This window comes from Saccopteryx leptura, unplaced genomic scaffold, assembly GCF_036850995.1.
Source record: "Saccopteryx leptura isolate mSacLep1 unplaced genomic scaffold, mSacLep1_pri_phased_curated manual_scaffold_16, whole genome shotgun sequence".
In the NCBI taxonomy this organism is placed as follows: Eukaryota; Metazoa; Chordata; class Mammalia; order Chiroptera; family Emballonuridae; genus Saccopteryx; species Saccopteryx leptura.
In genome coordinates, this window is record NW_027095698.1 from 1,575,442 (window position 1) to 1,596,830 (window position 21,389).

General features: G+C 41.3%; 1 pseudogene; it reads left to right on the plus strand.

The window, feature by feature from the left end:
- Positions 1–12,898: 12,898 nt before the first annotated feature.
- On the plus strand, positions 12,899–13,712 carry LOC136386834 (dnaJ homolog subfamily A member 1 pseudogene; annotated as a pseudogene).
- Positions 13,713–21,389: the final 7,677 nt, after the last annotated feature.

Here is a 21,389-nt window from a genome sequence, read left to right on the forward strand (position 1 = left end):
TAGTCCCGACATGCCAAGTTGTGGGTTCGACCTCCAATAGGAACAACCAGTGATGGCATGGGTAAGTGGAACAACAAGCTGATGTTTCTCTCTCTCTAAAATCAATAAATTAAAAAAATAAAAATATATTTAATGTGATTCTTGGATAAGAAGATCTTTATCTTTGTTGAGTCTTATACTAATGTGTTTCAAATGTTGCAGTAATACTTCTTTAATATTATAATCAGGGACTTGCGGTGTTTAAAAGGTACAAATCAACTTATACATTTGGCTAGCAGAGATATAGATATGCATATGACAAACTCCCTGGGTTTTGGAGAAGCGTATTAATATTACAGTATTTGTTATGTAATTATGAGTATATGGCTCATCTTTCAGTAGTTAATCCTTAACAATATCTTCTTCTATTTTGAAATGTGACATGAAAACATAATCATGACTAAACAGGTCTCAATTTAGAGACCTCTGATCAGGAAGCTTGGTTTTATGAACTCAGCGAAAATGACTCATATCTGGTTTTCTGAAATCATCTAAATCAACATCCCTAGTATAACTCCAGTCCTTCAAGGTGCCTATACCACCTGTGTATGCCAGGTGTCCTCACTGTGTATTGAATTAGGAGGTATCTACTTCAACACAGCTAAAACTTTTGTACCAAATTTAGGGTGGGGATGCTTTCAGAAACATGCTTCTATATTTAGGAAATAATCTAGAAAGATACACAGATGTAAGGCAAATAAGTGTCAGTTTTGAAAAATGTTATATAGGCTCATTCTAAGAATTGAGGCTATAAATTTTGCAAGAAATTCTATAGTAAGCATCAGTAGCAACCATCAACATGTCAATAAGTAATAAGCTCATGTTTGAGAAGCCTTTGTATATGATGATGCTATTGATCCACCATCAGAAGGGCTTGTGCTTGGAGCTGTTTGGTCTGAAAGGGAAGATGGATCTGAGCTGATCTACCTACACTGAATCATGAACAAAAGCTTGCAGTTGGAAAACAGATTTTTCTCTAATTGAATCTGTGCTGAAACTGACCTGTTTCAAACCATACTGGCCCTGATCTGCCTGAATCTACTTCTGCTCTGATAGGTAACACTGTGAAGTATGTTCACCATTGTAGATTGTATATCCTAGCTAGCATATAATTTATGTTGTGGAAATTATTTGTTATTCCAAGGCAAGGCATTCAGTCCTATTGGTGGAATGATTCCCATTGAGACCGCTTAAATAGTGGTATTCATTCAGTTTCTGGCTTTTATCTGCTCCACTGTGTGGGCTGACTATACCATTGTGCCCCAGGAACAGTGAGCACAGTGCTATCAAAAGGTTTGTGTGGCCCTGGCTGGTTGGCTGAGCAGTAGAGCGTCGGCCTGGCGTGCGGGGTACCAGGGTTCGATTCCCGGCCAGGGCACATAGGAGAAGCACCCATTTGCTTCTCCACCCCCCCTCCTTCCTCTCTGTGTCTCTGTTCCCCTCCCGCAGCCGAGGCTCCATTGGAGCAAAGATGGCTCGGGCGCTGCGGATGGCTCCTTGGCCTCTGCCCCAGGCGCTAGAGTGGCTCTGGTTGCGGCAGAGCAACGCCCCGGAGGGGCAGAGCATCGCCCCCTGGTGGGCAGAGTGTCGCCCCCTGGTGGGCGTGCCGGGTGGATCCCGGTCGGGCGCATGCGGGAGTCTGTCTGACTGTCTCTCCCCGTTTCCAGCTTCAGAAAAATACAAAAAAAAAAAAAAAAAAAGGTTTGTGTGTTTAATATGGTAATGTAACAACTTTAGGAGGTGGAGTTACGCAGACTTGGTTCTGAATCCCAGTATCATTACAAGCTGTCTTGAACAAATTGTGAAATCCTCTGGGCCTGAGTTTTTATCATTTCTAAAAGAAGAATACGAACACAAAAAAAGAGTTCAGATAACAAACTATAGAAATGATCCCTGAAAGTATAGTCTGAAGAGTTCAGATAAAATAAGAATACTAGCATTATTTTCACAAAGTTGTTGGGAAGGTTAACTGATAATCTGAATTAGAGTAAGCACCTGTTAATGTATTGATTCATGAACAATATTAATGGAATCTCTTCTCTTTTTCAAGCAGCATGTGAGAGGTGGGCTTATTACAGTGGACAGTGCAGACAATCATTGCTGTCTTCTGAAACTTACCTTCTAGGTTCTATTCCCTTGTACTCAGTCCCTTCTTATTTATTTTCTCTCCATTAGCATTCAGTGTTGGTCATCTGTGTGACAACAATGAGAACATTATTCAGAATATCTCCTTCAAAATATAGGCCAAGATATGCAAAGCAGATGATTTGATACAATATTTCCTCTAGCTAATATGGTTTTTATACTAAATAACTCTCGCCTCTAACATCATGCCTGGATTTGTTACTTTTCTACATATATTTCTGCAATCTTGTCCACATAGTCTAAGTATCTTGGCATTTGTGAATTTTCATGAAATACTTTTTATGTTAAAATTATTACAAATTTTTAAATTATGAAATACTAACTAGAATGTGATGCATTTTTCTCTTTGCCTTGCAAATGAGTTCATATCATAAAAGGTGATTCTAACTTTGGTGATGTAAAACTTAAAGAATAATGTCCTAGATGCTTTTACATATCTGTTCTCATCTTCACAGCAACTCTATGCAGTAGATATTATTAACTTGACATGTTACAGATGAGAAAAATGAGGCCCAGAGTTTAGGTGATTTCCTTCGGTCGCAGACCAGTAAATGTAAGGCCAGAACTCACACACAGGTGTGTGGACTTGCAGAGGTCGTGTTCTTCTCCAGGAGGGAAGCTTTAGGAAAAACAGCAATGCAGACATGCAACCAACTCTTAGATTCCATACTCCATGCACATACCCACAACTTTTAAAGACAATCTTGCATAGAAATGAAACTGGATGAGGGTTGTTATTCTCTGTTCAACTTAGCTTGGGCTGATTGGCAACTCCCAGCCCATTCTTACATAAGTCTATGTAGACTTCCTCCAAAGTCTTGATTTGGGCTTTTTCTTCATACCCCCTCTTTTCAGTATAGCACTCTCGTACTAACTATGCCCTTGTGTATTAGCTTCCTATTGGCTGCCATAGCAAATTCACACAAGTTTAGTGGCTTAAAACAACACACATTTATTAGCTTGTAATTCTGGACATCAGAATTGGAATTGGAATTCTGAACATCGAAAGTGTAATACAGTCTAATTGGACTAAAAAATTGAAGTGTAGGCAGCACTGTATCCCTTCTGGAGGTTTGAGGGGGAAATCTTTTCTTTGCCTTTTCAGCTTCGGGAGGCTTCCAGCATTCTTTGACTCATGATTTTTTCCTTCATCCTCAAAACTACCAATGCAGCATACTAGCATACTACCATTTCTCTGCCTGACTCTGACCCTCCTGAATCCCTCTTTTAAAGACTCATGTGATTACATGGGCCCACTTGGATAAACCAGGATAATCTCTCCATCTCAAAATCCCTGACTTACGCATGCTGAAAAGTTCCTTTGGCTGTAGAAGGAACCTATTCACAGATTCTGGGATAGGTGGTTGATATCTTTGGGATCACACCTGGCCTGCCAGACCCAGTGTTCCTGAATGATTTCATCTGATATTTGCTTAATCTGTGACATGATTGTTCTTCTCTTAAGCCAAACTTGTTGGACATGCAGTGGTCTTCAGTGACTCCAGCAACTTCATCATTTCCAACCCCTGCATCTCCAGATAATCCTGCTGGCTGGAACCTTTTGTAATTCAGACGCTTCTGGTTCAAAACTCCAGGGGTTATATTAAAAATTCTTTTACTCTATTGAAGAGTGTTCATTTTATAGGCCAAATCTATGAAATCCTTTATTAGTCTCTTTCCCAGCTGTACATAGAATAAGTCTTATACATGTTATTTAGCTCATTACATTGGAGAGTTGTAGTTTCTTTAAGTTGTTACATATCCATGTGTTACAGGATTCAGTTTATACTTTTATGAAACCTAAACTTGGTTCTTCAAAGTTCCCATGACATGTTTGTTTCAGATGAAGCAAAAACTAAAGTTGGCCCTCTGTGCTGGGCCACAAATATTATGAATATCTGATTTGATCCTCAAAAAATTATCTGAATGATCTGAATTCTGGCTTCTGTGACCCTGTTTCCTGACCCCACTGTCACTGTTTCCCTGTGTGGCAGCCATCTGGCCTCGTTCTGATGCCAGAAATATACCAAGCGAGCTCTCTATGCAGGGCCTTTGTACTTGCTGTCCCAAGCTTTTGGAGGGCTTTGTCATTTTAATCAGGTCTGCTCACATGCCACCTACTCAGGAAGTAATGCTTGGCCACCCACCTATAGCGGTCCTCAGAACTGTCCACCCTCTCAGCCTCCTTTTCCTTCTGGACACTTGCCTGTAAGGTTATCCTGTGTTCTTTCACATTTCCCTCAGTCTCTATGCCCCCCATTGGGGTGCCAGCACAGCACGGTCCCAGATGATCAGTGGCATGGCATCCATCACCAGCTCCTAGAATGATGTGTGGCATGAAAGAAGTGTTTGATAGCCTGGAAAAAAAAACCCACTGAGATTTAACAAGTTTAAGGAGCCTTCTCAAGGCCAGAATCAGTCCCCATCCATATCCAGTATCTCCTATCCTGACTGTTTCTAAAATGTAACTCCATCCTCTTATCTCAGTCCACTCTGGATGTGTAACTACCTCCTCAATCAGACACAAAGAAAACTACATCTGGATGTTTAAGTGAAAAATCTCTCATAGACTTATATGCCTTTCCCTGGAACATGAAATATAAGTAGGGGCCCTACTCTCCTTGAAAGCAATGGCATCCACCGTGCTTCTCTCTAACGAGTGCTGTTCTCTGCTTTGCCACACAAGACCTTGTGTGGCCCCTGCTGCTAGGATGCACAGTTCTGCAGGAGCACTTCCTTTGCTGAACTCTGTAAACACAGACGTAGGCATTCCTCCTGGGAACTCCTGTCTTATTGCTTTCGGGAACAATGTTTTTCTGGGGAACAGTCAGGTGGTGGGGTCTCCAGTTTTACGTATGGAGATCATTCTCATCATCCTATCTTCTGAAGCCAGTACTGGTGTAGGTTTCAGTGGCTTCTCCTTTACCTGAGGCCACAGAGCAGCTTCAGGGTCCTCCCAGCACTGTGTTAATATGACAGACAGATGCTGCGATGCCCCCAAATATCTCCCCCTGCTGATCCTCTTGGTCTTGTATAATCCCTTCCACTTGAGCATGGGCAGAAATTACGATTTGCTTTCTAACCAATAAATAATGATTTTGGTGATGGGATACATTTCTATTATCATATTACATAGCATTGTAACCCATTCTGTGAGAAAATTCTCTTGTTCCCTTGCTGGCTTAGATGGAGCAAGCAGCTATATTAAGCTGTTCTATGGAGAGACATATGTCAAGGCATTCTTTCCTTTCCAGACATGCTATATCCAAGTCCGGCATCTTCAAGATCTACTTTGCTTGTTTCTTCCAGTACACATACGCCAAAACTTAGAAGTTTTTTGCAAATGAATGCAAAAATGTCCTCTCAGAGAAGAAAATGCACCCCATGTTTGAGTCGTGCTGTAGGTATTGGCCTGCAGGCAGAGAGGGGACAAAGGGAAGATGTTGAAGAAAATGTTTCATTCTGCATGACCCCTTTCTCATGTCAGGTCTTTGTATTGTGTCAAGACAATAGGAGGCTGCTTGCTTATAAAGATGAGGCAGGAGCTGCTTCTAATAGCACAGAGTATATGGGGGTCTGGCAGGGAGGTTGGTTGGCCAGTAGTCACCACCATTGTGGCCACGCACATGCAGGTTCTCATTGAATTCGGACAGACGGTAAAGAAACAGTGGAGCCAAAAATTGGTGAGTCTTTCTGTTTATTAAAGTCTCGCACCAGCTGTCAAGCAAACACACAGGGAAAACACTTCCCTTTCACTCAGGGCTCCCAAAGCCCTGACACATTCTTCGGTTTTACAACCAGGAGAATCTTCTCTGGTTTCTCCTACAATCAAAGGCCTCCAAAAACCTCAGTAGGGCTCCCAAAACCCCTCAGCTCTGGTTCCCCATCTGCACACCTTCTCTTTCTCTGCCAACATGGCTTCTTCCTCAGCACCTTGCACTCTCTCTGCTCTCACTCTGCAAACATGGCTTTTCTCTCAGCATCCTGCATTCTCTCTGCTCTCACTCTGCAAACATGGCTTCTCTCTCAGCACCTTGCACTCTCTCTGCTCTCACTCTGCAAACATGGCTTCTCTCTTAGCACCCTGCATTCTCTCTGCTCTCACTCTGCAAACATGGCTTCTCTCTCAGCACCCTGCATTCTCTCTGCTCTCACTCTGCAAACATGGCTTCTCTCTTAGCACCCTGCATTCTCCCTGCTCTCACTCTGCAAACATGGCTTCTTCCTCAGCACCTTGTATTCTCTCTGTTCTCACGCTTCTTCTGTGCTCTTTTTAGAACTTTCTGGCATGAAAACCTCTCCTCCAGCAAACCTTAGCAAAACAATGGCCCTTCCCAAGCAGGAAGGTAATTTGCAATTTCCCAGAAGACATATACTGTACTTGGCACTGCCCAGCCCCCAATGCAAACTATAAGCAAGCAAACATAAAAATCATCTTTTACAAACTTATTTGACCAACAGATGTATATCAGGTTTATTTACCCAGATATCAGGGGCCCACTGTTTTCCTGCATACTCAGTCTCATCTTTTGTATCATTTGAGGTCCTACTGTTCTTACAATTAAATCCCGAGCCTTTCTCAAACTCACAGCATGCTTTGGGTTAACAGTTTCCTGATCTATGCCTGTCACTATTTTCTTAAGGCTTTCAAAGCATTAAGGTAGTAACTGCACAATCCTTATACTTGCTCTTGACCTCCCAATGTTCAAGTGCAGAAGTGCACCCCCCCACACACACACACAAGCCAGTGCTTGACTCTCATCCATATGACCTTCCTGCCTCCCTCCTAATATGTGCCTTGACCGCGGGCCTTCAGCAGACAAAGTAACCCCTTGCTTGAGCCAGCAACCTTGGGTCCAAGCTGGTGAACCTTTTGCTCAAGTTGGCGACCTCGGGGTCTCGAACCTGGGTCCTCTGCATCCCAGTCTGACACTCTATCCACTATGCCACCACCTGGTCAGGCGCTATTGAACTTTTTATGTTCAAGCCAGATGAGCCCATTCTCAAGCTGGCAACCTTGGGGTCTCGAATCTGCGCCCTTGGCAACCCATTCCAATGCTCTATCCACTGCACAACTGCCTGGTCATGCCCATAAAATTTTTAATGAGATATTTTATGGTAAGTTACCAAAAAGTTGCAAAATTAATATTGATATTTTAGGAGGAAAGGTTTAGGCTTTCTGTGCCATCCTTTCCTTGGGGAATGTAGAAGCTTTCTGACTTACAAGGCCAATGGATCATTTAGTTTTAAATATAGAATAAAGGTTGTCTGAGGAACTTATTTTCCCTTACAATAAGAGACAGAATTTACATATCATTCTACATTGATTTTGGCTCTTTCTCCCTTCCTGGAATCCTGAGAGTAACATACCTCTAGGCAAAGGAGAGATAGACACTAAAAAATTTGTAAATGTCTTTGATTGTATTACCTTAAAAGTTTTAATGTTCTTATGAATCCCCTAAACAAATGTTATAAGCTTGTGTCATGATGTCATGCTTGCCCCAACCTGTATGTGGTCAAAGGGTATATAACCAGCCTCTGAGATGTATTTGGCGCACACAATTTGGGTCTGCAATGCCCCGTGTTAGCCATATGCAGCCGGTATATTTAATAAATCTCCTCCTTTTAATAGAACCCTTCAAAATTCATCTGGACTTGGTGTCTCTATATAAACCCATGGAAGTGAGGTATGGTATTTTACAACAATTTCATTTGGAGGGCAGACAGGTTGCCCCACACACATGTAAATAATTTATTCAAAATTGATCTACTAATAAAACTAAAACTTCTGCTTGAGGTTTTATAGAACTATATAACCTTTTGGTTTTAGTGAGAGGAGGAGAGGCAGAGGCAGACCTGGTAATCCCACTAGGGGGAAATGCTTTGCACATCTGGGGCCATTGTTTCATTGCTCAGCAATGGAGCATTTTTTTAGTGCCTGAGGCCAAGCTATGGAGCCATCCTCAGTGCATAAGGCCAACTCACTCAAACCAATCAAGCCATGGCTGTGTGAAGAGAAGAGAGAGAAAGACAGAGAGACAGAGAGAGAGAAGAGAGAAGGGTGGAGAAGCAGAGGGTCACTTCTCCTGTGTGCCCTGACTGGGAATTGAACTGGGATATCCACATGCTGGGCCGATGCTCTACCACGAAGACAAAGAGCCAGGGCATAAAACTACTATATTTAAAATAGACTCTAACTGTTGGGCAGATAAAATATATTATGCTCACTTTGTTAAAGATGGCACTGCCCAAGTGGAAGCCTGTCACCCAGGTGATTATATTAGTTGCCCTTTTTGCTTGGGATGGGTGTGATTATGTTAATATGTATTGGGGGAGGGCTTTTGCGACGAAAGGTTTTATAAGGGAAGAGAGATCACATTGTTCCAGGGGAAGAGTGATTATGTTCTAGGAAGAGCCCAGGAGAGGAGAGCAGAGAAAAGCCATGTGGGGGGTGCCAGGTCTAGAAGCAGCCGAGAAGGTGGAGTGCTGAGGGAGAAGCCAGTCTGTGCAGAGTTTGTGTAGAGAGAAGGAGATGGGGAACAGAGGTGAGTAAGGCTGGTGAGCTAGAAACCTTTGGTTCTAGAAAACTCGGATAAGCCAGTGGCTTTTGGAGCCCTGAATGGAAAGGGAAGTGTTTTCCCACTGTGTGTATTTCTTCTCTGCCGGGTGCAAGCTAGGATTAAAGATAATGGCCCACCAGTTTCTGGCTTCATTGTTTCATTACCATCTGTCCGAATCAAACCTGAACCTGCATGGGCCCGGCGGCTGAGGTGGTGACCGTGGCTACTGGCTTTACACTAACTTTGTAATTTTCTAGCACCTTTTATATAAGAATTCAAGGTTTCACAAGCATGATGGTACATTGATAGTGACATTTCCTAAGTGAGAGGAGCAGTTGAGTCGAGTGACTTATGCCAAATTCCCCATGAATCAGAGGTGGACTGTTCCATTGAGTCATTAGCTGTCAGTCACAAATTTCACAAGAATTACTTCAACATAAACCATCTGAAATCATAGTAAGGAAATAAAGGAGACATTTTTTTATTTGTTTTCAACATTAGGTTATTTAAGATGAAATTTGGAAGAGTTCAAATATCAAAATATGCTCCTAAACTGAATATAAAAAGATGTTTCTCACCTTCTAAACAATTATATATTATATCTTTTGCATGTATGCTAATCAGGGACAAATAGTAACCTCAGCCACTTAGAACTTAAATCCTATTCCAAGGCCCTTTCTCCTGTTATTGTGCCTTTATAGGAAGTAGAGGAGACAAGTCAATAGCTCTCTGTTAATTCTCTCATTACTATCTCAATACCTTAGCTTCTCACGTGAGCACCTTATAAGCAACACAGTATAACAAACAACAGCACTGAAGAAAACATAATTATGAAATATTTGAATGCCCTGAACCAAGAATTTCTGACTGCAGAGTTTTCAAGATTCCTTCCTATAGTGATAACGTTTCTTGAGAATAGATACCAGACTAAAATGCCCACATTCTATATAGAATTCTGAATTTCTCTGGAAATTGGTTTTCACTTACACCCAAAGATAGGGTGGGCCCAGAGAAGCTTGTTTTCAACCTATGATGTACAAGCCTGTTACAGTAAGAGACTGTAGTTCAGGTCACACATTTAAAACTAAATGACTTAAAAAAAATCAGAAAGAAAAAATACTTGATCTGAAGCACACTGGGTCAAAATATATTAACACAGATGATCCAATAATTCTCTAACTGCTTGACATTGTCACAGGAATCTCTAACCTTGTTGGTGGAGGCCTAAGGGCAAGAACTGTTGTGTCAAGCAAACAGCAGATCTAATCAAACTCCTGGTTGCTTAGTTACAGAACTTAATAATGAAAAAATAAAACCACTGTTTTTATTGGTTAGTATGTGTTTTTTTTAATCTAAATTAATAAAACTAATAAAACTCTGGGAACTTGCATGAAGTGTGTAATGTAATTGAGTATAAGGTAAAGACTTGTAGGATCTTAGTGAAGTAGGATTAACACTGAGAAATACCGAAAAGTCCTCATTAGAGAGTCATGATTTCATGGACCCATAGCACGTACTCTGAGGAGAATTCCTTGCCTATCTTCATTAGAACACCCTTCACAGAGCCCTAAATGGAGAACTCCTTAGGGGATGGACCACCGATCTTCCTTCATGATTACATCCTAAATAATTTTGTCTATATGAGTTTAAGACAGTCCTGCATCATCAAGGAAAGTCCAAATTCCCTAAATACCTGCTTGACTTAAGTTTCTGTATAATGAACGAGTTTCTATATCCAAGAAAATGACCCATTATAATAGTAAATCACATCATATAGTTCAATCAATTGCATGGAGAGGAAAGGCACACATAGAAACACTGTTTCCAGACACGGGTATATCCAACCATGACTATGTTGGAATGAATTCCTTATGCTGTAACTGATTACATGCTGGGCTGCAGACAGAGAAGGACAGGGAAGTGTGGCATACACTCATGGACCCAATGGGCAGCTCTAAGAAGGTTGAACGCTCAGGTGTTGGCAGGAGAAAGGAGGTGAGCTAAGAACAAGGTCGTTGCTCAAAACATGTAGAAAGAGGTACAGATAAAGGAAGGGGCACCGTGGGAATGTTGTTGATGCCTAACTTGCAATTTTCTGCATGACAAGATGAAACTACAAAGAATTTCCTAGTAGCAAAGCCTTCTTCTTCACTGGCAGACGCATCTTACCTTTATTTTTTTTTAGAATTTGCCATCTTGACATTGCAGTAATTCATTTGCTTCAAAATATTATGTAAATTAATCCTAGCAATTGTGACATTTTATCAAGTTCATTTGAATGGGAGTTTAATTGTACTGAATTTTTCTATTGTTGTGAATCAATTTGTAGCAAATGGCCAGCAGGGGAAAATGACTCTTTTAGGAAATAACTGAATTTGATGTTAAGGGGCTGAGTCGGATGTCTGCTTAGATTAAATGAGATGTTCATAAATCAGTATGAGATTATGTCTGGAAGAGCTCCCCAAACACAGTGGTTGCCTGCAGGAACTGGGTGGTTCACAGACACAGGTAGGACAGCGACATCTCAGTGTATACCTTTTTTGTACCATTAAAATTTTAAACCTTATGACTGCTATCTGTTCAAAGAAAGAAATACAATTTAAAGAAAATTCAATTAACATTATCCTTAAAATATTAAGAAGATGAATAGCCACATAATCTATTAGGAAAACTCTATTTCTCAAACAGTAAAATATATGTTAAACTGCTCTTATCCCTCCTGTGAATTAGGCAGAGAATAGAGGAGGAATGGCCATAATTATTCAAGTGGCCTAGAGACCCATGGTATCAGCTCCCACTGAAGATGAGTCATTAGTGCCACCCACCTTCTAATGGAACAGTTAGTCGGTAGGGTTAACCAAGGGCTTACTATTTACAATTTAAAAATAATTATACAATGCTTTAGGGAAGACCAATTTTTCTAATTGCCTGTCAGTTAAAGAATATTTGTTTCCATAGATGACTGGATAAAGAAGATGTGGCACATATACACTATGGAATACTACTCAGCCATAAGAAATGATGACATCGGAACATTTACAGCAAAATGGTGGGATCTTGATAACATTATATAGAGTGAAATAAGTAAATCAGAAAAAACCAGGAACTGCATTATTCCATACGTAGATGGGACATAAAAGTGAGACCAAGAGACATTTATAAGAGTGTGGTGGTTACAAGGGGAGGGGGGAGAGGGAGAGGGAAGGGGGGAGGGGGAGGGGCACAAAGAGAACTAGATAGAAGGTGACAGAGGACAATCTGACTTTGGGTGATGGGTATGCAACATAATTGAATGACAAGATAAACTGGACATATTATCTTTGAAAAAAAAATATTTGTTTCCTCTTGTCTTAATAAATCTGTAAAATTGGGTGGATTCAATGCTGTATACTTGTTCTTATTTGTATTGTCATATTAACACACAAGTGCAAGGCTCATTATTAATATAAGATATTAATTATACTTATCTTCTTCAGGATTATAGACATAACTACAGATTTTAATGCATGACAAATATTAACATTTATATAGTGCTTCACAATCTTATTTACAAACAGTCACAATGATATTTCTATTCCTTAGTTGCAGAAATAGAGTAAGTTTGGCACAGTGACTTACTTAAAGTAACAGAGTCTATTGGTAGTAGATTCTTTAAGTTTGAATTGCTCTTTGTCTAAATTCAAAGTTCTTATGTCTTTTATGGTCTATAATAGTAACAAAAATGAACTGAGCGTTTATCCTGTACCAGACACTGTGCTAAGCACTCTAAGTGTGTAATCCAATTCTCATAATAATCTTATGGGAAGTTATTATTATTGTCACTATACAGATGAGAAAATAGAGTCTCAGAGAGGCTTAATCGTTTACTGAGATTGTATGCTCATTAAGTGGCAAAATATTAGGTTGCAAACCCTGGTCTCTCAGTGAGAGGTGGAGGAGCAGCAGATTTTGGAGCTGGAGGAGCACCGGCCTCAACCACCTGGTTGCCTGTTTAAAATAGTGAGAGAAACCACTTGCTGTGATGTTTTGGGGTCAAACCCAATGCCACGCAGAAAGCTTTGAAAAATATTACAGAAATCTTGCCTTGAAGTACGACCCTGATAAGAATGCAAATGAAGAAGTTGAAACAGATTTCTGAAGCTTATGAAAAGCTCTTTTTGCAAAAGAATGTGATTTGTGAACAACAGTGAAGGTCAAGTTGCTGAGAAAGGAGCAGTAGAGTGCTGTCCCCATTGCTGAGGTGCTGGAATGCAAATAAGAATTCATCAGATAGACCCTGGAATGGTTCAGCCAACTCAGTCTGTTTGCGTGCAGTGCCTGGGCCTGGGGAACGGACCGGTCCTAAAGATAGATGTCAAAAATGGGATGAAAGGAAGATAATTAGAGGGAATAAGATTCTAGAAGTTCATAGTGACGAAGGCTTGAAGGATGGCTAGAAGATCACATTCCCCGGTGAAGTAGACCAAGAACCAAGACTGCAGATAGGAGATATTATCATTGTTTCAGGTCAGGAGGACCATGCTGTTTCCACTCGATGAGGGGAAGGCCTTTTCCTGTGTGTGTACATACAGCTGGTTGAAGCACTGTGTGGCTTCCAAAGGCCAGTATCTACTCTTGACAACCAAACTATAGTCGTCACCTGTCAACCAGGTCAGATTGTCAAGCATGGAGATATGAAGTGTGTGCTAAAGGGAGGCGTGCCAATTGATCATAAACCATGGGGAAAGGATTGCTTAATTATTGAATTTAAGGTCAGCTTTCCTGAGAATGGCTTTTGCTCTTGATAAACATTCTTTGCTGGAAAGACTCCTACCTGAACAGAAGGAAGTAGAAAAGACTAATGAAATACACCAGGTAGAACTGGTGGACTTTGATCCAAGTCAGGAATGACAGCACCATTGCAAGGGAGAAGCATATGAGGATGGTAAGCATCATCCTCAGGGTGGTGTTCTGTGTCTGAGTTCTTAATGAGCTGTGAATAACACTCACTGCTGGCCTTCTGTATACCACAGTGATGAGTGATGGACTATAATCATAATATGCTCACTACTTGCTATTGTTTTTGTTTTAATATTCAACTATAGTAGTGTTTTAAAAGTTAAATGAATAATAAACTCAGATATAAAAGCTCAAAGAAATGTTCCATATCCATGAGCACTCTCCATCACTGTTTAAGAACTGACCATTTCTCCATGTGGTGCCTCTCTACACATTCCCCACCAGCTGGTCTGTCATAGTACTCACCCCCCTTACTGCATTCATACCTGTCAGGCTTCCCTCTACTACACAGAGAATGCTGCTTTCTATAATAGATTCTTTGAACCTCTTCAAGGATTTTTTTTAAGGTATTTTTAAGGCTAGGATCTCAGTTGAGTGATAGGGCATAATCTGTAGCCTTTTGCATGAGCTCCTACTTCTATAATAGCCACCTTCTTAGAAAACAGAACATTGATTTTCTTTCATTTCTTTACCATTGTTAATCAAGCTCATCCTGAGGCTGGGAACCCTCTTTGTTTCTAGAGCATTACAACTTCACGGAATACCCTTAAATCATATCTACAATCCCTGTAAATGGTACCGCTCTTATCTAGCTAATAAGCTCTAGTGAGCATAGTGAGTTCTGCTGTCTGAGCAGAATTTTCTTCCAGTAAAGTGTTATAAATTCTTGGGGCAAAGTGAGTTGTTGTTTTTACTGTGTTACTTTACCTGATATTTTTCTGTTTTGGTTTTAAAATGTGACCTATTGTAAAACAAGGTTAAGCCTGCATTTTTAAAAGGGATTTCTAATAAATCTATCCAGAACATAGATTCATAAACAGTATTAGACAGTCATAAGATTCCTCTTCTTCAGGTAATGGAAGGATTTCTTTTACTTATTCTAGAACAGGGGTAGTAAACCTTTTTATACCCACCGCCCAATTTTGTATCTCTATTAGTAGTACAATTTTCTAACCACCCACTGGTTCCATAGTAATGGTGATTTATTAAGTAGCGAAGTAACATTTCTTTATAAAATTTATAAAGCAGAGTTACAGCAAGTTAAAGCATATAATAATAATTACGTACCTAGTATTTTATGTCGGATTTTTGCTAAGTTTGGCAGAATAAATTTTTATAAAACAACCTAATATAGTTAAATGTATCTTTTTATTTATACTTTGATTGCTCTGCTACCACCCACCATGAAGGCTGGTATGCCCACTAGTGGGCGGTAGGGACCAGGTTCACTACCACTGTACGAGATGAATAATATAATATAAAATCATAGTCTGTTTTTACTCAACACTAGAAGTATGTTTTCTATCTACAAGTTTAGTGTGAAGTGAAAACCAAGAATCAGTCATAGAGAGTAAGACTCACGAATCAAGCAAGTTGACAGATCAAGGAGTCAAATGTGTTTTATATACAAAGTTAAATATTATTACCCCCACAGACAGATACATTTGACATTGCTTAAAAATCTATCTTTATGCAGTAGGAATTGGCAGTGTCTGAAATATTAGATGGACTTCATTTTTTCTCATTCTCATAGCATGTATCTTGACAGGTAACTAGTTTATAGGAAATATTCTGCACCTCAATCACATAAATTGAAATAAAGAGATGGCTATTTTCAAATGCAGTTAATAAGCTTATTTTGAGAGCCATTAGATAGCATCAGATCACAGCCATCTTGGAATAAATACCTTCTCTCTTTACAAAAGTACTATAACTAGAAGGTATGAGATGTGAAAAATAAAAATTAATTAATCACAGCATATTTTCAGTATCATTTTCATGTCATATACAAGTCTCACAGATTGTAATGTAGTTAAACAATAAACACATTTTTCTTTTTTATTGAGACAAATACAAAGACAGAAAGGGAGGGAGATGAGAAATATCAATTCATAAATGTAGCACTTCTTTTTTTTTTTTTTTTCTTTTCATTTTTCCGAAACTGGAAATGGGGAGGCAGTCAGACAGACTCCCGCATGCACCTGACCGGGATCCACCCGGCATGCCCACCAGGGGGCGATGCTTTGCCCCTCTGCGGCGTCACTCTGTTGCATCCAGAGCCATTCTAGCGCCTGAGGCAGAGGCCACAGAGCCATCCCCAGCACCTGGGCCATCTTTGCTCCAATGGAGCCTTGCTGCAGGAGGGGAAGAGAGAGACAGAGAGGAAGGAGAGGGGGAGGGGTGGAGAAGCAAATGGGTGCCTCTCCTGTGTGCCCTGGCTGGGAATCGAACCTGGGACTCCTGCACGCTGGGCCAACGCTCTACCGCTGAGCCAACCGGCCAGGGCCCATAAATGTAGCACTTCTTGTTGTCCATTGATTACTTCTCATACATGCCTTGACCAGAGGATTCCAGTCTAGATAGTGACCCCTTGCTGAAGTCATTAAACTTGAGTTCAAGCCAGCGACCGTGAACTTCAAGCCAGTGACCTTTGACTTCAAGCCAGAAACGTTTGGGCTCAAACCAGCAATCATGGGATCATGTCTAGGATTCCATGCTCAAGCCAGCCGACCTGTCTTTGAGTTATATCAAGCCAGATGAGATCACACTCAATCTGGCAACTTTGGGGTTTTAAAACCGGAACTTTAGAGTCCCAGGTTATGCTCTATCCATTAGCCACCACCGGTCTGGTGACAATAAATACTTTTTATGTAGTGCAAATGTTAGACAGTATTTTTAAAATTTTTACTCTCAATTTAAGATACCTCTGGCTCCTACTTTAGTATCATCAGAGAGGTGCCCTAAGATGACATCAGTTCCTATTTCTCTGCTTGTTTGATAGCAGGTGGGGTTAAGGGTGATAAAGTCAAAGGAATTGCTATTAAGAAATAAGGTTAATATATTCTCAGTAAGACCTGTGTGTGGTCAAAGGTGAGATCACTTCCAAAATCCGTCTGTGAGAGCTGATATTTTTTTCTTTTAATTTGAGGTCATTTTGTCCAACACTTTTTATCCTTGTAGATCGGTAATGGTTTTAATCTAAAAGTGACCCAATGCATAAAGTAGGGGTTTGCAGAGTGGGAACAGAGTCAAGCAAATCTCAGAGGAGTTGAAGGCTTTTGTGAGTGTGCCATTCTATATAAATACATAAAATATAAATACATTCTCAAATACATGAAATCTAGCAGAATGTTCTGGTTTCTCCACCAGCAATTCTCAATTGCTCTGAGCCCCTCGAGAAGGTGGAGACTTACTAAATTTCTCTCTCTCTCTCTTTCCTTCCTGCCCACCTCCAGCCATGTGAGGTAACCTGTAGTATTAGTCACCATACACTGTAGGGTGGCTGAATTAAGGGCAGAAGGGGGACCGTATGTACGTGCAGGACCAGGAGAGGAGAAGAGGGAAGGTCCCTGAAGTCCCACACACTGGCTCTGACAGTCCCTCCGTGCGTCATACTCATCCTGCCCAGGGAGCAGTTCTAGACTCACCACCTTTGGGACAAAGCTGAGATCAGGAGGGAAACCCAATCAGCTCACCACTGTTTCCACGTCGAAGTCATGAGTGTGACTCAGTGCTAAACTGTGTCTCACAGGATTGGGAAGGTGAGACTTTGGGGGGACTCGGGGCAATACATGTGGAGGCCTATTACCGATACCATCCCCTCCCTGCAAAGATTACTGGAACAGAATCTCTTCCTTTAGTTGTCAGCTTGTTGGACAAGTGAAGCCTTCGTGACTCTAAAGCAGGGTGCCTGCCTTGATTGTCTCACAAGGGCGTGGAATAGGTCACAGTATTTCCACGTTGACCATCTGACTCAGGAGGATTGAGGGGCATCAGCACATACAGGGAAGCCCCACCAGACGCACTCAGTTAGGGACACAGAACCCACAAGACCGAGCCTGGTTTCCCTGGACGCTGAGGTCCGCCTGGGCCTGTGCACTCACTGAACTCAGGCTGAATTAGCACCTCCTCCTCCAGCCACACCAGGGCTGAGAGCTGCTCCTCCCTCCCTCACATTTACCTTCAGACAGGGAATGTAATCTTTAACATAGGAAACATAGGGAAAAAACTGAAAATGCTGAATAAAATGGATGTATTTGCAAAAATAAACTTGTTCAGAACTAAAATCCATGGCAAGGTATGTCTGCAGGTGTGTCTGGATCTCTGGCCATCTTCCATCTGTGCCCATTCACTTAGTTTCTGTCTCAGCACCTGTGGGGGTGATGGCAGCACCTGCATGGCACAGTCTGTGCAGGCCTGGGGTGGGGTTCTCTGTGCTGGCCTGGGGGGTGTGCTCCGTGCTGGCCTTGGAGGTGTGCTCTATGCTGGCCTTGGGGGTGTGCTCTGTGCTGGCCTGGGGTGGGGGTGTTCTCTGTGCTGGCCTGGGGTGGGGGTGCTCCGTGCTGGCCTTGGGAGTGTGCTCCGTGCAGGCCCAGCTCCCCGTCCATGTGTCCTCTCCTGGAGCCTCCACCACCTTCTCCCGTCCTTTGGCTGGAAGTTCTGGTCTCAGAATCCTAGGGTCCTCTCCCTTCCTGTGCTGCTGTGTTGAAGTTTTACATACCTGGGTGGTTAGAAGAACAAAGTGGCAAGAGAAAAAAAGAGAGATAAGTAAGCAGGATACCCCCAAAACTGTGGAGCACAGAGGCCTGTTTTCCCAGGATCTCACCAGAGACAGAGTTTTCCTGGGCAATCTGGGAGCCTCCACCCAGGTCATATCTGAGCTTCAGGGACAAGCAGGGCCTGGAGTGAAGAGGAAATGGTCCCATCAGTCCCCTTGTCCAGTCCTCTCTGCGTCATTTCCATCCTGTCCATGGCTCAGTCCTGAGACTCACCACTGTTCAGACAAAGCCGAGATCCAGGAGGGAAAATCAGTCAGCTCACCGCTGTGCTGCTGGTCATTTCCCAAGTTCTGACCTCCCACCCAATCTGCCCACTGCAGCTTTTTTTCCAGGGTCCACACTTACCAGCCTTTTCTATTCTGCCTGTGTTCATGGCTGTCATCAGTGAGGGATGGCCAGCCATGGACCTGCTCCATCTTGGTGCCTTCAGAATGATGTGGTCTCCCTTTTTTAAAAAGGGCTGAAATGAATCTGGACAGCAAGTAGACTTTCTTTAGAAATAAATGGACAGTGTTTTCTTTTCTCATAGTCTTTGAAGTGCTGTGTAGGTCGGCAGGAGGTACTTTTGTTCTTCTCTCTGGATACTCTTTCTGACGAAGGGGGATGAACTTGGCTACACAGACATGGGAACAAGCAGGTGGGCATGCTGACCTGGGTTCAGAGATGCACGGCTGGTGCTGTTTTACATTCAGGAGCCTCTCTCCCTGTGCGGTTCAATTCTGGCTGGTGAGCTGCTCCACCCAGGCCTTCCTAATATTGCCCATTCGTCCATCCTGCACGCAGTTGGTCTGAGCTGATTGCCAGTGAATGGGAGTGTCAGCAGTCCTCTTGGGTACTTGGTGGAGCCACATGTCAGGGAAGCCTGGGGTCACCGAGGCACAGTGTGGGGAGGATAACCTGCAGTGGTTCCCTGGACCACATTATGGGAGATGAGGAACAGGTCGGTATCAGTGGGTTGAGACACTTGAGAAGTCTATTGTGGCATTTTGATGTTACTACCCAAACAGACAGTCTGATGGGCAATTAGAATCTCCCTGGCTTGACCACTAAGTGTGAGACATTTAATAAGTAGCTTTCTGTCTCTCATCTTCAGTTAACCCCTTGCCATATAGTGTGTGTTGATTTCCCCACCAGCATTACCTTTCCCTTCGTGCAGCCATGCTGAAGGACAAGCAGGAACCATCTCTGGAAGGAGAGAGCATAGGAAGACAGTATTATTATTAACCTGGTTTTGAGCACCATTCTCCAAAGTACAGAGAGAACAATTATTAATCATCCCTTACCTTTGAAAGAGCCCAAGTTACATTGCTGCTGCTGTGATCTGCTGATAATTCAAAAGCACCCACTCTCCCAGATGACTCTGCTGTCCTTCTGATCATCAGGTGTCTTTGAACAGGGACACTCATGGGCACTCTTCCTGTGATGGCCATGGAGACCCAGTGGAGGCGGAGGAAGGTCTTTTATATCCTTGATTAAATTACTCCTAGGTATTTGAATGTTTTTCAATTCAATTGTAAATGGGACTGTTCCCTTAGCTTCATTTTCTATAGTTGATTATTTGTATATAAAATACAATTGATTTCTGGATATTTATTTTGTATTCTAATTTACTGAAATTTTTTCTCAGTTCTAGTAGACTGTTGATGAAATCTTTAGGGTTTTCTATATACAATATTATGTCATCTGCAATAATGCCAGTTTTAGTTCTTTCTTTTCAATCTGGATGCCTTTTATTTCTTCTTCTTGTCTGATTCCTGTAGCTAGGACTTCCAGCAAGTACACTGTTGAATACAAATAGGGAAAGCAGATATCCCTGTCCTTGTTTCTGATCTTATGAAAATGCTTTCAGCTTTTGCCTACTGAGTTTGATGTTGCCTGTAGGTTTGTTATAGGCTTCCTTTTATGTTTAGGAATGTTTTCTCTCAGCCTGACCAGGCAGTGGCGCAGTGGATAGAGCATCGGACTGGGATGAGGAATGTTTTCTCCACTCTCACTTGGCTGAGAGTGTTTATCACAAATGGGTGCTGGATTTTATTATTGTTTTTTCTGCATCTGCTAATATGTCATGTGGTTTTTATCCTTCATTTGGTTTATATGGTGTATCACATTAATTGATTTGAGGATTTTGTACCCAGAATAGATCCTACTTGATCATGGTTATAAGCAATTTAATGTATTGCTGGACCTGGTTTGGTAATATTTGTTGACGACTTTAGCATCTATGTTCATCAGCAATATTGGCCAGTGATTTTCTTTCTTTGTAATGTCTTTATCTGGTTTTAGAATTAGGATAATGCTGGCCTAATAAAATAAGCTTGGAAGTCTCTCCTCCTCTTGGATATTTTAGAATAGTTTGAGAAGGATAGGTGTTAGTTCTTTGAATCTTAAGTAAAATGCTCCTCTGAAGCAATCCAGTCCAGGACTTGTTTGTTGGGATATTTTTTGTTATTGCTGTTGTTGTTACTGCTTCAATTTCATTAGTTTTAATCAGTCTGTTAAAATTTTCACTTCCTCCTGATTGAGTTTTGGAAGATTGTATGTCTCTAGCAATTTATCCATTTTATAAAGATTTTTCTATTTGCTAATATATGTTCATAATATTTTGTTTTACAATCCTTTGTATTTCTATAGTATCAGTTGTCACTTCTCCTCTTTCATTTCTATTTTAATTTATGTGGCTCCTCTCTTTTTTTCTGTCAATCATATCTTTTCAAAGAACCATCTCTTCCTTTCATTTATCTTTTGGGGTTTTTTTTTTTTTTTTGGACTTTATTTCATTTATTTTTGTACTGATCTTATAATTTTCTTTCTTCTATTCACCTTATACTTTATCTGTTTTTCTTTTGCTTGTTTTTTTAAGGGCAAAGTTAGACTGTTGATTGAAATTTTTCTTCTTTCTTGAGATATGCTTGTAATGCTATGAGTTTCCCTCTTAGGACTGCTTTTAGTGATTCCCATAGATTTTGAATTGTTATGTTCTCATTTTCATTTGTTTAAAGGTATCTTTTGATTCCTTTCTTGAACTCATTGTTGACTCCTTCATTCTTCAGTATCATGTTATTTAGCTTCCATGACTTTCTGTGCTTTT